The following is a 16,190-nucleotide window of genomic DNA, read 5'->3' as shown; positions in this document are numbered from 1 at the left end:
CAAGTAGGCAACGTTGCCTTTCAGTCTCTCAGCTCTGAGTTGGGGCAGCAGATCTTTCTGAAAAGTCTTCATTAATAAAAAAGTTAGTACCCTTGAAGTTCTTTGCACGTTTCAGGATTTCTTCGTTATCCTTAAACCAAAGTAGTTTCAGTACAATAGATCTTGGATGTCCAGTGTGTCCATAATTTCCTATGCGATGTGCTCTCTCAATTTCAATGAGCTTGGGGTCAATTGTACAGCTTGTACAGAAATACAAAAATATAATATAAATGGCTTGTAGCCAAAGTTCATGCTGCTGCCAGACATGTTTATGAAAACATGCTTTAGATGCTGAACAACATATTTCCCACCTAGCTGTGGAACATGGATCAGATAGGAGGCCAAAATGTCCAGAAACTGCAGCCTGTGGTTGCAACAAAAGGGGCTTGACAAGTCGGGCGGATGACAAACGCTGAGAGAGGATTTAATGTTACCACTGTCTACATGATGAATGCTGCAGGGCAATTTATTCCTCCGATGTTTATCTTTCCAAGAAAGAGAATGACCAAGATTCCAATGAGAGGGGCACCTCCTGGATCTGTGGGAAGAGTTTCAGATTGACTCAACAGCAAACTATTTGTGGAGTGGCTCACCCACTTTGTGAAGAACTTGAACGCCAGCAAGAGTGATCCACACATCCTCATACTTGATGTGAACCACCCACATCAAACCTTAGAGGCTGTACATCTGGCAAGACATCTTGGCATAATCATGATTTAACTACTGCCTCACTGCAGCCTTAAAATGCAGCCCCTCGACAGGATCTTTTTCAGAAGCCTGAAGATGAGCTACACTGTAAAAAAAAAAAAAATCGTAAAAAAATGGTAAAAAGTCTGGCAGCAAAAACACTTACCGTCAAATAACAGTAAAAAAACCTTTAGGTATTCGACAGAGATTTATTTTAAAAATACGGACAATTACTTTGGACATTGTCTGCATTTTTACAGTCAAACCATTGTAAAATAAAAATAAAATCTCATTTTAAAACATCTCTAGAATGTTAAACAAATGGATAAATCTGCATAAAAAATGAAAAAGATTGCAGAAATACCTTAAAATGACCTAATTTAAATGAAGACTCCTGTTTTCATATAGTAATCTTTGGTAAATTCATAGGAGTATTCAATCCATCCACAAGAACTCCCCCTCAAAATACAGATTTCTGGATGTAAAACACAGAAAAACTATGTAAAATTACATTCAAATTACTCTCCTTTAACACTCATTAATGGTATCTTGAGAGCTTTAGGCTTTTATTTTATGTGATTATCCAATCTATTTACAGTAAATCCCTGGTAAATGTTGGTTTTACACTGTACAAAAAAATAAGATCATGTGATAATAGTTTCAAAAAACATAATTTCAATAATCATTACTTTATATAAACATTATTTGACAGTAATTACAAGCAACTCTCCAGTATATTTACAGGTTTTCCCATAAATTTATGGGGTATACATTATATAAACACTTTTTGACAGTTATTAAAATCAACCCTCCAATATATTTATAGGCTTTTCCCATTAATGTATCAGGATCAGTTTCTATAAACATTATTTGATAGTATTTAAAAGCAGCTATCCAATATATCTACATACATTTCCCCATTAATGTATGAGGTTAAATTTATATAAACATTATTTGACAGTAATTATATATTATATTATATATTTACAGGCTTTTCCCATAAATGTATGGGGTTTACTTCATATGAACATTATTTTACAGTAATTGCAAGCAACTCCCCAATATATCTAAAGACATTTCACATTATGTATGGGGTTCTGAATGTACAAAAACCAGAAGGTGTGTGTAAAAGTACCATTATATCAACTTCTTTTACACTGAATCATTATATACATTTTTCTACTGCCATTTTACAATCCATTCAGTGCAGATCCCCATTTGAGGTGTATGAGATTTCAAGATGTTTAATAATGTATCATAAAATTACCTTTCACTACTTGCTTTACAAAGTAATTCAGTATTTTTTTTACAGTGTTATTCTTAAAGTTTCATAATGAACCAATAAAAAGCCATATTGAATTATAATGTGGGTCTGAAGCTGATCAACCCAATAAGAGCTCAAACAGAATACTTTACTAGAATTTTTTTTTTTTTTCTCATTCAGATTATTTCAACAGACATCAATGGAAGCAAAAACAGTTTTGTACATTTTATCAGGACGATGTCTTACATGTTGCATTATGGCAAAAGGGAAACTATGGCCAATTTAGAAATTCATACATATTATTCCCATGCTTTAAGATGGTTCAAAATGTTAGTGAACATGAACAAATCTCTCCCAAATCCAAAAATTATTTTGCTAAAATTCAAATTTGTGATGTCATCTGATAATGTCTGGAGCTTTTCCAAAAACAATGAATTGAGAAAGATGTTATAGATGACACTGAGAACACCCAGGGGGATGTTCTGAGTATACGGTAGGGTTGGGCTGATGGGCAATGCCATCGCCAATGGCTGACGGTCAAACCACTGAGCCTCTACCATCATAACATCGTGTTTTAAAAGCCCCCCCATCTGTCCATCTTTTGTGTGGATTAAATTACTCTTATTGGCTTTTTACTCATTGAGCTTTTATTGCACTTACATTAACGCAACGATTGTCAACTCAAGTACTTCACGTGGTTCACTCTCTCTCCTCTGCTCCACTCAGAGGACACACACTCACACATGCAAGGATCGCTCAGCGCCACCTGTGATGAAACAGACGATAGGAGAGAAACTTAGCACAACCATAAATGACAGAAAAATGCAGTAATTTATCCCACCCGATATCATTGTCCATTACGATATTTCACCGTGGACATCATCATATGCCAATTCTGTAGACATCGCCCATTTTTGTACATTTTCTTTTTCAGATATGAAAGGTCACTATAGAATAAAGCCTACTTGGGTATTTAAATATTACTACAAAATTAGTTTCACATTCATTGTCTATGAAGCAGCCCCAGACTTTATTGCAGATGGCATCAGAAATTTGAGTCTCATGTCTCTGGTTTGTGGCTTTGGGAGGAAGTAGTTCACAAATTCACAAATATCAGAAATGGGAGTTACACATGTGCAAGTCACAAGCAAGTCCTTAAAGGCTCAAGCAAGTCCTAAGTCACTGTGTTTAGACTCAAGTAAGCCAAGTCAAGTCACTGCTAAACATCAAGCAAGACAAGTCAATTAAGTCACAAATCAAGTCACCATGAAAGAAGTGCTTAAAACACTACAGAAAGGGGTACAATGGCAATCCATGTCATGAGAAAACGGCAACACGAAACAGTATTCTGTCTGATGATTACTTTTTTCTGCTGTGGAATGTGTAGACTAATACATTCATTCATTTAGAACACTGTAATTGTTCAAACGTCAAGCATCATCAAGGAAAAATACCATCTTTTTTGCCTGATCTTGAAGGATTGCATTTGTCACACAGTTGACTGGAGAGAAGGAGAGACCATTCTGCTGTGGTTGAGTTACATTGACTTTGAACTAGTGAGGGACCTCGAACAGAATAATGAAGCTCTGTCATGAAAAGCTGTCAATTCATAAGCTTTCTTGTCTAAATCAGAAATGGTCTGGTAATATTAAGCTCAACTAAAGCTCAGCGCAGGTATGAAGAATAACAAAATGATTAAGTTACTTTACCTTTTGTGAAAGCTGAATGTGAATCATCATCCTCAAATCAACAGGCTTGGCAAATGACTTGCGTGACTCTCTGTAGAAATTGTCTCTCTGTAGTCTCTGCGCCTCAGACAGAGGTCAACAAAGTGCGCGTAGATTCAAACAATTGAATGTTGCACAGTCATTGGATGAATCACGCCGAGAGGACCTGCCCCCAGAACTCAAACAATATCATTGGTCGAGATAATCTCCCCCTAATGTTGTACAATCATTCATCCAATGATTGTACAACATTAATTTGAATCTGCACGCACGTTCTTCATCTGTCTGAAGCACAGAGTCTATAGAGACATTTTCTATGTTTAAGTTTATGGGGTTTTTTTTCAACTATTAACATCTATCACCTATTGCTAAAAAAAACACAAAAAACATTTGTAAACCATTATAAAGCTTTACTCATATTGAGGTCCCTCCTTATTCACCTTATATTGTCTCTGCTTTTTGCTCTTTGTTCCCTTCGACCTGTAGAAATGTTGGAGTGACCTAAAGATTTGAGGGAGCAGTAGGACTGCAATGACAGCTTTGAATTTTGTTGAACATAGACTGACTGTTTGGGTCTTAATATTTAGAGAAGAAAAATTAGATCTACAAATGATTGCACCTTCACAAGGAAAAAACTCATGGATGGTACATATGCAATTTCAAGTTGTGGTCTAACATAATGTATTGGGAGACAGCTTCCAACATTTTTAAAGTGGATTTACAGCCTTTATTATAGCTATTATAGATAAGAGATCAATAGGTTTATACAAAAATGTATGTATGCGAATATAAAGACTAATCATGTGCAAAACCTCCATAGAACATACAAATGCATATACATCAATAATACACAGTTCACACAATGCTGATTAAGCCTATAACTGCCAGATAAATCTCTCATATTTGCCATTATACAGATTTTTTAATCTGATGTCGGTGGCAACATTCTTGTGCTGGTTAGATGAATGCATAGACTTCCACTGTCTGAGTGGCTAGCTTCCAGTTAGTTCGTTAGTATGTTTGGACCACATGGATCAAATTCTGACGGTGAAACGACTCATTTTGCGGAGGTTGCGTGATGCTCAAAAAAATGTATCCACTGTTTTACAGCCACAACAGTAGCAACAGAGTATTCTGCGGCGGAGCCTGTGATGTAAGTTGATAGTGTTTTTGTAATTACTCTCATTGCTGGGGGGGAGACAGAAGACCCACAGTTGGGCTTTAACTGTATGAATACATGATATTGTTGAAGGTATATCAACTGTGTACAATCTGTAACAATTATTGCATTGATTGATCCAACTATACTTAGAAGAGCCCTTGCTTGTGGGTTGTCTCACTGAACTGCGGAGTGGCTGAGGCCATGCAGTGAGGGTTCATGTTCAGGCTAGTTTAAAGGCTCCCACAGTGCTTAAAAAGGCATGGTTGGTCCTACCTGTCTCAGTACCGCTGTTAACCCCTCTTCATATAACTGCTAAGCTAAATACAAGTCCTACTCTACCACAAGGAGTTAGCAGACCACTATACCAACATCTGTGATTTATTCATGTCTACATAATTACAAACAGGCAAGGGACATAATTGTCAATGTCAATCATTAAGAGATCTTTCAGTCTCAACAACCAGGATGGAACATAGGATACAACAAACACACATTTTATGACCATTTGATTTTGATATGTAGCCCCAACACCAATATGCTGTGCATCAAGACCTAAATACAATAGCTCTCTTTAGCTTCAAATAGCCTATAAGTGGCAGGTTCTGAAGAATGATGGCAGTGTACACACAATATATAAAAAATTTCCCTTTGAAGAAGAGTGTCAGACGGATATATTGGATAGTTAATTTTAATTACTGTAAAATACTGTTTATATACAGTAAATCTCATACATTAATTGGAAAAGTCTGTATATATATTGGATAGTTGCTTGTAATTACTTTCAAATAATGTTTATATAAAGTAATGATTATTAAAATTATGTTTTTGTAAGCCATTTTCCCATGATCCTATTTTTTGTACAGTATAAAACCAATATTTACCAGGAATTTACTGTAAATAGATGAAATAATCACATACAATTAAAGCCTAAAACTCTCAAGACACTATTAATGGGTGTTAAAGGAGGGTAATTTGAATAAAATTTTACATAACTTTTTATGTTTTCCATCCAGAAATCTGTGCTTTGATGTGACATTCTTAAGGATAAATTGGATAATTCTATGAATTTACAAAAGAATACTGTATAAAACAAGTCGTCTTCTTTTCTTTTTTTGTGCAGATTTATACATTTGTTTAACATTCTAGCAATATTTTATAATGAATTTTTATTCTTATTTTACAATAGTTGGACTGTAAAAATGCAGATAATGTCTACAGTAAATATCTGTAATTTTTTAAAAAAATCTTTCTCTTCTTTTTTACATTAAATTTAAAGTTTTGCTGTAAAACAAACAGAAAGTTGCCTTAATACATTCAATAATAGGATGTGTATTTTTTGTATATATATATATTTTTTTTACATAGGATTCAATGTAATTTAACATTCAAGACCATTAAATAATTGAATAATCCTGTTAAAAAACTATAATATTCCATTATTTTAATTTACAGATTACAGCCTTTATTTTATGGTGAATATTTTTGATAAAAAATAATTTAGTGTTTTTATGGCATTTACACTTAATGTAGAAATAACAAAAAAACAGTAAAATAATACAGTACATTTCTTTGAAAAAACTTTTTTTTCCACAGTGTACAACAAAGTGGCCAACTGATGGATGACCAAAAACCTGGAAAGAGGATTAACATCTATGAAATTACTGGCCTTTACAGCCAGGCTGCCAGTTTGGGAAAGGGGATGAAAGGTCACGGCCTGTGGTCTTATGCCATGTAACAGGGACATTTTTGGAGAAGAGAACTTGATCCAGAACCTGCCATACAGCCTGCTCCACACACCTCCAAGGTTGTACCACCTGCCCATTCATGGCAAGACAACAAAAGTCTCCTTTCATCTTTTAGAGGCTACATGTTTTATCAACACTGCTATTTATAAAGTTCAATGCTGTTTTCTGTCCATGGCAAGTCTCATCCCGGCACTTTGACCTCAGCCAAAGCTACAGCAGGCAAGGCCCAGAAAAAGGAAGGCTGAGTCAGCAGCAGTGATTACAGCCGCACCTACAGGAGAGATCTGGAGGAGAAGGCCAATGGCAAGAAAATTGTGAAAAAACCCCTAGAAAATAAGGAGATCAAGTGAAGAAGAAGACCCAGGAAGATGAGGATGCTGACTGTCTGTACTGCACTGAGCTGTACTCATATTGTGGTGTGAAAACGTTATGAAATGGGCTCATGAGGAATGAAGCAATGCAACAGAGGCAGGTTTCTGCTGTGAGTCCTGTTTGGAAATTTGATGTGTTTTGCTGATTTAAATGGCATTTTTTAGGCCTGACTGTTAATTTTGTTTCTCTGATTTGGAATGACAGTTTTTTGGTTTGTTCACATCAGTGTGAAATTTTAATAGTTGTTTTATTGATTTGAAAATATTGAAAATAATCCTATTATTCACATAATTTTAATGATTTGTTCACACTTGCATGTTTTTTATGTAACAATATTTTTTATGTCAGTAATTTCAATATCAGTGATAATAAAGATATATATTTTTTAAAAAAATCTCTCCAGTTGTGATTTGTCCTAGGCCCATCAATTTGAAATTAATTGACAATAATCAAACCATTCTAATGGTAATTTCTGTATGTGTAATGTAACATTTAGGGGGTAGGGGGGAATCTTCCCCAGATCACGGGGAAAAGACTTTACATTTAGTTTTATAATAACAAAGTTGTAGTCTGTTATGATTTAATTACCCTCTAAATGTGTTTACTTAAGCATACTTCTTGTGAAAATATTATATTGATATTCAAATTATATATATTTGAAAAGAAAATAGACATTGTTCTCAAGCGGGGCGTCTTACCTCAGTTTCATTATTGCCTTGGCATAAGAAAAACCTTATTTTTAGCTTCTTTTGTTTGTTTTTAGATTTTGGTTTATCCAAAGTGGTTTCAAAAGTTTTCACAAGGGTTTATATAGTTTTATATTTTTAAATGATCAATCATTTGATTAAATCAAATTACACGATTGATTCATTGTTGGTGATATATTTTCTTCTCATTGATTAATCTCTTTATCAACTCTTTGTTTCAGCATTCGGAAATCACGGTGACCCTTCTGACATTGCTTTTAGTTTTGGAGTTTTTCTGCTTGTGGTGTTTTTCTGCATTTGCATGAAGACCTGCTGTCAGCGGTGCCCCAGACTCCTTTTTGGGCCTGAAGTAGTGGCTGCATCTGCACCTGAGGTGACATGTTGTGCCTTACAGCTTCTAGACACTTTTTTGTGTGTACAATACCGTCAGGTTAAAGATCACTGTCATGCTGTAAAATATTGTATTCCCATTGTATCTCTGGACTGTATATGTTTAATTTAAATTGCAGTATGAGGCTGTTGGACCAAGGTCAGATGAATTGAGTCAGCCCTCTGGGAGACACTACCTCGCTCAGCCTTCTCATACGCTGGTTAGTGTGTGTTGCATTGCATAGAGAGAACTTCTCCTCTCCTGTTCTTTTGTCTTTTTTGTCTTTTCTCCTGCCTCTCCACCGTTAAACTATTATGTCACTCTGCAGGTACACAATCCTACTGACAATGTGCCACCTTCTTATTCTGAGGTATGACTTGCTGCACATGTTAGTCTGAGCATGCACACACATATACTCACACACTTGATGAATAAAAATGCAATTTATAATATTTTCAACATCTGTGTATCTTCCAAACTGACATTTCTTGGTGTAATCACTGTAACCAGACCACAGTCTTCCTCAGTATGCAATAATGAACATTAAACTTCCTAAAGGTTGCAGTATCAAAACATCTGTGGTAATAATTTGACATTAATATTCTCCATGTTGCATCAACAATAACAACAGTTATCTGTATTTTAGACTTAATTCAGTGGGATTTGTATTAAAATTAGAGCTTGCTGATGATTCTCTGATACACAGTAACATGTTGGTCTTTTTCTCTACAGGTTGCGGCTTCAGCAGAGCAGGCAGCCGTTCCATCTGCCCCCTTCTACTCTGATGCTGAGTTGCAGTTTGAGCTGAAGGGAATGACCTTTCCCTCAGACTCAGCCAATGTTTATACCTCAGACAAACTCAACTTCCTCTGAAGGCCTTATTTTGATGGGTATCCTTGTTGTAATATTTGGTGCTTGCATTATACATTCTAGTGTGGATTATGTATGATGAGCTGTAGATGTTACATTGATATATACTGTAGCTATTTCAGAAACATGTTCATTTACTCAGGCAAGTCACACACATTTCTAAATGTTTTAAAGAGAGTGATTGTTTGACATCTACCAAAAATATGAAATGCACCAGTTGCCTTTTCGCCCTGCATGTATCCACTGGAGAGTGGCACCAACGCCTTAACACCGCTGCACTGCAGTCAGTTAACGTAACTGTGTCAATACATTTTCTGTTATTACACTTTTACTTTTACACACAAGCAGTAAACTGGCTACAGTTGCAATGTGCCTATTTTGTATGTGTCTCCATTTTATCAGTCACTCTCACATGTACACTTCCCTCTTTTTGGATTGATTATTTGATTATTTATTAAGTAGATGTTTTTAATATATTTGTTTTAATGTTTTGGAACTCATGTTAGAGTTTATGACTGTTGTGTAAATAAGGAGTTTCGTTGGTTTTCTGTTGAAACACTAACAAACCTTTATCATTTTTATTAGTCAGGTAAAACAGGAAAGGAGGAGGGATTGCAGCCATTTTCTCTACATAGTTTGTGTGTAATGACATTGACCTGAGTGAATTTACATCATTCGAATATCTTGCTCTTGAGGTCAAAGCAGGATAATCAGTACTCATCATTACAATATATCGGCCACCAAGATATTCATCACTATTTCTACAGGAATTCTGAGAACTGATCTGATTGGGTATCACTAGATATTATAGTTTAATCCTGAATGGAGACCTGAATATTCATAATAATAAAAAAGAATGACTCCAAAGCTGTGGAGCTTGTGAATTTACTGAACAGCTTTGAACTCACCTAACATGTAAATAAAGCCACTCATCAGCATGGTAACACTCTAGACTTAGTAATAACAACAGGTTTAAACATTGATAGTGTTTCAGTATTACCACTTTCTGACCATCACTGTGTGTTTTTTGATGCCAACCTAACCTTAACAAAGACTAAAAGGGAATTTTTGGTTCCAAAGAGATTCCTAGATGACAAGGCTGAAATAATATTTTCTAATGTTATGAGATCATTTGAGCCATTCAGTGAAGACTGCTCTTTAAATGATATGGTTGAATATTTCAACAATACCTTGTCATCTGCTTTAAAACTGCTGCTCCACTAAAGGTTAAAAAGGGGTCGACTGACAGAATCTCCCCATTGCTAAACAATGTGTTGATGAGATCAAGAGAATCTGTTGGGCAGCTGAAAGAAAATGGAGGAAAACTAGACTCAAAGTTCAATGTAATATATACAAAGAAGCCATGAGTGCCTATAACAAAGCAATAGTCTGGCAAGAAAAGATTACTTTTCCAAGATCATTAGAGAGGATGCTGGGAACTCTATAATATTATTCTCTACTATTGACCAGCTACTCAACACTGCCCCCGACCCCCCACAGTTCTCTGCATGTAAATGTGAAGAACTCGCATTGTTCTTCAATAACAAAATAACCTCAAGTAGAGACAGTATTACTGCTGATGTGAACACAGATGATCTCAGTAAATCCTATAAAAATGATGCAACCATGGGAAAATTCACCTGTATTACACTAACTGAGCTTTGCAAGACTGTCACTAAATAAAGCTCCTCCACCTCATGTATTGACCCTGTACCTACAGCTTTTTAAAAGCGGGTGTTTGACTGTGATTCAAGTCATGTCCTGATACAGGCCTGAAATTCTTTTTTGCACTCTGCTTCGCACTTATGCACTGCTGCACTTCTTTTAAAATGTTGAATTTTACTTGATTTTATGCTCTATATGTATTCTATTTTTAAACTTTTAAAAAAAAATATTATAACTATTCAATGTGTTTTATTGCCCATCTTATGTTACATTAATATTTTTAACATGTTTTTTCAATGTTCATTTTATGTCTATTTCATGTGAAGCACTTGGTGCATGTAATTTCTTTGTTGTAAAGCATTTTGAGCTGCATTTCTTGTATGAAAGGTGCTATACACATGAAGTATTATTATTGATAATATTAGTATTAATATTAATATTGAGAAGCATAATATGAAGAGTTGTAAAACATCTGTGAATACATGTGAACATTTTATGTTTGTATCATAGAAATTTTGACTTTATGTGAGGTGCATTAAAACTAACACCCTACTACAATATATGGTTATTTGTATTTGTTCTTCTCTCTCCAAAAATCTCCTTACTAACTGGTTCATAGGAGAAAGTTGACTGAGCAGAAGTTACTGAGTGTGTATACTGGAAAGAAAAACTGCAGAGGCCTGGCTCTGTTGGGTTGCCGGAGACAATTCTAACTGACATGTGTCAACCGGCTCCATGACCATGCATCTCAAGCCTGCTTCTTTTCCCCACTCCACTATCATTATGTGCAGGGTCTATTTTTGCTGGAGGGGTACACACACGACAGAAAAAAATAAATTATTGCAACAACACAAATGGGCCTGTTGGTTGCCAGTCAGCTGGAGGCAGGGTACAGCACCTTGAGGTGGGAATACTGCAGCATCCCCAGTGCCCCCGCTTCCTGCAGCTATGCTGGACAGGCTGTCAACAGGCCACAAGTCCGCCTGGGTTGAAGAGACCAGATTGGTTGTGGTGGGTTGAAACTGAGACCTCAAAAATGATACTGAATTATTACAGTTTATTATAATATACTGTACCTTCCACCAACAGAGAAAGCTTTTTATTGAACAATCATTTAAAAATTCCACTTTGATTTTTCTTTGTATGCAATTGTGGAAGAGACAATGCAGAAAGAGGATATGTTTTAATTTGACATTTGGAAATGTCCAATCCTCTGTGCACACTAGTCTTTCTATTGCATTTACTTTAATTCTCATAATACATTGACACAATATAGAAACTATCAATATTACTGGAATAAATCTTGCTTTTGGTATGAGTATTCAGTAACTAGACAGGCTGAAAAGCTACTACTGCCACCACCTTTTTCCTCAGTATGGTCCATTGTCAGAGATCTGAACATCACACACTTAAAACGATGCAAGGAGAATATAGACTCTTTATTTTACAAAGATGAGTTCATCAGACAACAACATGTTCTTAGTGAACCGAGGATAGGACTGGCCAAGCTATGACATGCCCCCCTCAGACAGTCTGTCCCCCAGCTAACCAGCCACCCAGAGTAGCCTATCACAGCAGACCAAACCAGCCCACACAGGTAAGCACACTATGTCAATCGACATGCGGATACACAGACGTTACATTGCAAAAAGCATTTAAGCAAACACACTGCACTTAATGCCGTAAAAGACACACAAGATTTCACTCTAGGAACACTTGATTTCACACTACCATGGGGTGCGTTGATTAAACTGGACTAGACAAGCATGTATCCCCCCATACCTATCAGCTAACTTTCCCCCAGCTTCCCCCAGTTCCCACTGATATATTACTGCTGTTGCATTTAAAATCTATTATAATACTACAAATTACCACAGAAATAGACAAAGACAATAATAAACAGGACTGAACACAAAACACTAACACTTAAAATGTTCTTATTTAAAACCACTTAACTGTCCAATTAGACTTACCCAAGGATTCCACCGGGCACGTGTGCGCCGCGTTCCGGCTCCGACGCGGTTTTGCTCCGTCCTCTGCACAGCGCCCTATTCCACCAGGAGTGTGTCAGAAGCAGAGCGTCTTCACTGCGGGGAAGCCTTCCGCCATTTAAAGTCAGTTGCACTCCTACTACAGTAATTACAGCAGCCTAGTCAAAGCTGATAAAGTCCCTTTAAGCTACCATAATTACTGCAGTCAGCCATCTTTGCTGATGCCAAGTCAGATTTCCAGAGCGGCTCCACACGTCTGGTCATCCTCCTGGTTGCCCTCCCGAGCGACTTTGGCCGTCTGTCCTGCACCTCAGTCACCCTCCCAAGTGACTTTGGTTATCTGTCCTGCCTCATAGTCGTCCTCCAGAGCAGCTTCATCCATTGCCCCTGCCCTCTGGTTGCCGGTCGGAAATCCTCAGCTTCCCCTTGGTCCTGCCCCCAGGCTGCTCCTCTAAGACTCTTTGCTGTGCCCCAGTTAAGCCCCTGGGCTGTTTGCCCGCGGCTCCTGGTTGTGCATCTGTCCAGCCCCCAGGCGCCATCCTCCTAGCTACCTGTGCTTTGTCTTGGCTAATGGACTGTTAGTTTTGGCCTCCCCCTTCCCCCGTCTTCCGATGGCCGTCCGTCCTGTGTCCAATGGGGTGGTTTTAGGGATGTCTGGGGCCCTCCCTTGAAGGGGGGGGACCTGCCATAGACTGATGGTTTTTGGAGTCCTTGTGTTTTATTCTCTTGGTTTCCTGTGTTATACCTCTAGTGTCCAGTCCTTTTGGTCAATTGGTTTTGCTGGTTTATATTAGGGTTGTTGGTTTGAACGACTTCCTTGCATTCTTGGTTAGCTTGTGGTGTTGTGTACTTGGGTTTGTGTTTGTGCATTCTTGGACAGTTAAATGTATGCTGGGAGGTATTTTGAGTATTGTGTTTTCTGGGTTTTGGTTTTCTGTTTGCTCTGTGTTTCTCTCCTGTGTTTCTGCACTTCTTCTCAGCCCATTTTTCCCTCCACACCTGCCCTGCATCATATTTGTTAAGCCTGCCTTGATCTCAGTGTTTCTCCCCAGCCTGCTGTTACCTTCATACTTGCCCTGTATCAGTCTTGTCAGCCCTGCCCTGCTCTCAGTGTTTCCCTCAGCTCTCATCAGCTCTCAGCCTGCCCTTGTGTCTTGCCACCTGTTCCTCGTTGTTTAGTTCGCTTTGTATTTAAGTCTTGGTTTGCAGTTCAGTTTTGTTGGATGTTCTGTTCTGATCAGTTTGCTTTGGTCTGTTCTATTTCTCCAGTCTAGTCCTGTATTCAGTTTTGCTGAGCTCAGCCAGATTTTGTTTTTGCCTGCACATCTCAAAATAAAGAAGTTCTTAAGCCTGGATCAGCCCTGCTTCTTGGTCTCTGCATTTGGGTTCACCTGCTCCCCAACCCATAACAGAGACTGAAATGAAAAATTGATATTTGATATGTGGTATAAGATGTGACTAAACTTTGACTTTCACATTTTGAAGAAGTTTGCTCTTGGTTTTTGAAAGCTTCATCTATTGCCTCATTGGACTGGAAAGTTGCAGCAGAGTGGAAACAACATCAGAATAATAGTTTAAGGTTTGGTTTAAGAGGAATTAACCTACCCAGTGGTATCCAGTTTAGGGATGCTCTAGCTCATGTGGGAGAGGTTTGTCTGTTGATCTTATCAGCTGGTGGTTTGATTCCTGGCATTTCCTGCCAGGCACTGAACCCTAAATTGCTCCCAGTGGATGTGTAAAAAAATGTGGCTCACTCTAGACAGAAGCATCCGACAAAGTAATGTATTAACAAATGAAATCATAACCAGTCTTTTCATCATGTGATTGTGCCTGTGTCAATTCAATACAATACGCTTTTTTTTGCATGACACTCGACATGTGCTGCCAAAGCACATGTCAGATTATGAAAGACAATGTTAAGGAATGAAATCAACAAAGGTAAAGTGAATAACAATGTTAGTTAATAGAATAAAATAGATATAAGTAATCAAGTTAGTATTGGTACAATTTCAACGTGACTTTAACAATGCAAGACAAGCAAAAATAATGCAAGTGTTATCTACTGATAATAAAGTAAAAAGATGTTAGTGGGGATAATATAAGATATCCATTATTCAATAGATAACAAAAGAAAGCCTACTGATAATTAAATAAAATAAATAGATGTTAATAGTAGAGATAATGTAAAACAGCAATTAGTCCACAAATAACATAACAAAAAGGAGATGGTGGCACTAAGTAGAATATGGTAAGCTAGATATATTTATAAATGTCTATCTGTCTATATGTCTATGTCCTACTGGTTGTCTCTTTTGTTGTGGTAGGAAATGTCATATTTAGCAGCCAACACTACACATTCTGTCTTTTCCCCCGAATGAGGGGTCATTTCTTCCTTTCTGTCGGGGCAATTGTTTTCAGATTTCGTAAAGAATTTCTCCATAATATTTCTGTAGATTTGACATTCTGTTAGAAAGTGTAATTCTGTCTCTGCAGCTCCTTCATCACAGTGACAGCACAGGCTGTCCTCTGTGGGCAGCCAGGTCTGTCTGTGTCTTCCTTTCTCTATTGTCAGACTATGGTCACTTAGTCTGTACAAGTCTCTCTCGGATTTTTATCATTTACTGTGGTTAGGTAGTCTGCCACAGTATACTGTCTGTTTAGGGCCACAAATGTTTCTAGTTTGTGTTGTGAGCGTATGATATCATTCCGATAAGTGATGCATTTTTCTTGGTCTTTAGTTATAATTTGGATAAGTCTAATCTTCTGCATGATAGTGTAACTGCTAAGAAGCTGGCGGGGGTTTGTGATGTCAGAAGGTGAAAGGTCAGCCAGCCTCAGGACTGGTTGGCTGAGGGGACTCCATTCTATGTTCAAAACTTCAGGCAGGCAAGGGCTTTATCATGGCAACAGGCAGGGCTGCTCTTTTTAATATGCCTCCAGAATTTGATAGATCTTTCTTGAATACTTAGAAGTAAAGGATATTGGCCTAATTCTGCCCTGCATGCAGAGTTTGGGGGTTTCTTTGTACCAAGAGAACACGGCATGCAGGGTTTCAATTGGATGTTTGTCCCATTTTGCCCAATAATTTTGTAGTAAGGGGTCCCATACCTCACTACAATACAATCAATTCTATAACTGATTTAAATATTTTGAGCCATGTCCTAATTGGAATTTGGATTTGAACTGAATGCTTGATGGCATAGAAAGCCCTTTTTGCCTCCTTTTTTAGTTCCTTCACAACAGAGCTGAAGTTTCCTGTGGAAAGAATTTGTAATAGGTAAGTGGTGCAATATTTGTTTGTCTTATTTGGGTCCCACCTATTTTAAATGTTGGGTCATTTCTCTGTAACCTTGATCTTTTTTGGAAGGTGATAATTTTGGTGTGTTAACTGTCAGGGCCCAGGTCTAACAGTCCTGGTGGAGAAGGTCCAGGCAAGACCTTCTTTTGTAGGAGACAGTGTGACGAGGTCATCTGCATAAAACAGACACTTGATTTCTGTGTCTTGAAAAGTGAGACTAGGTGCTGGAGATTGGTCTCAGAACAAGGCCAGTTCATTAATATAAATATTGAACTGGCATTGTTATTAATCAC

The sequence above is a fragment of the Thunnus thynnus genome, chromosome 9 (genome assembly GCF_963924715.1).
Source record: "Thunnus thynnus chromosome 9, fThuThy2.1, whole genome shotgun sequence".
Classification (NCBI taxonomy): domain Eukaryota; kingdom Metazoa; phylum Chordata; class Actinopteri; order Scombriformes; family Scombridae; genus Thunnus; species Thunnus thynnus.
This window is presented reverse-complemented; position numbering follows the sequence as displayed.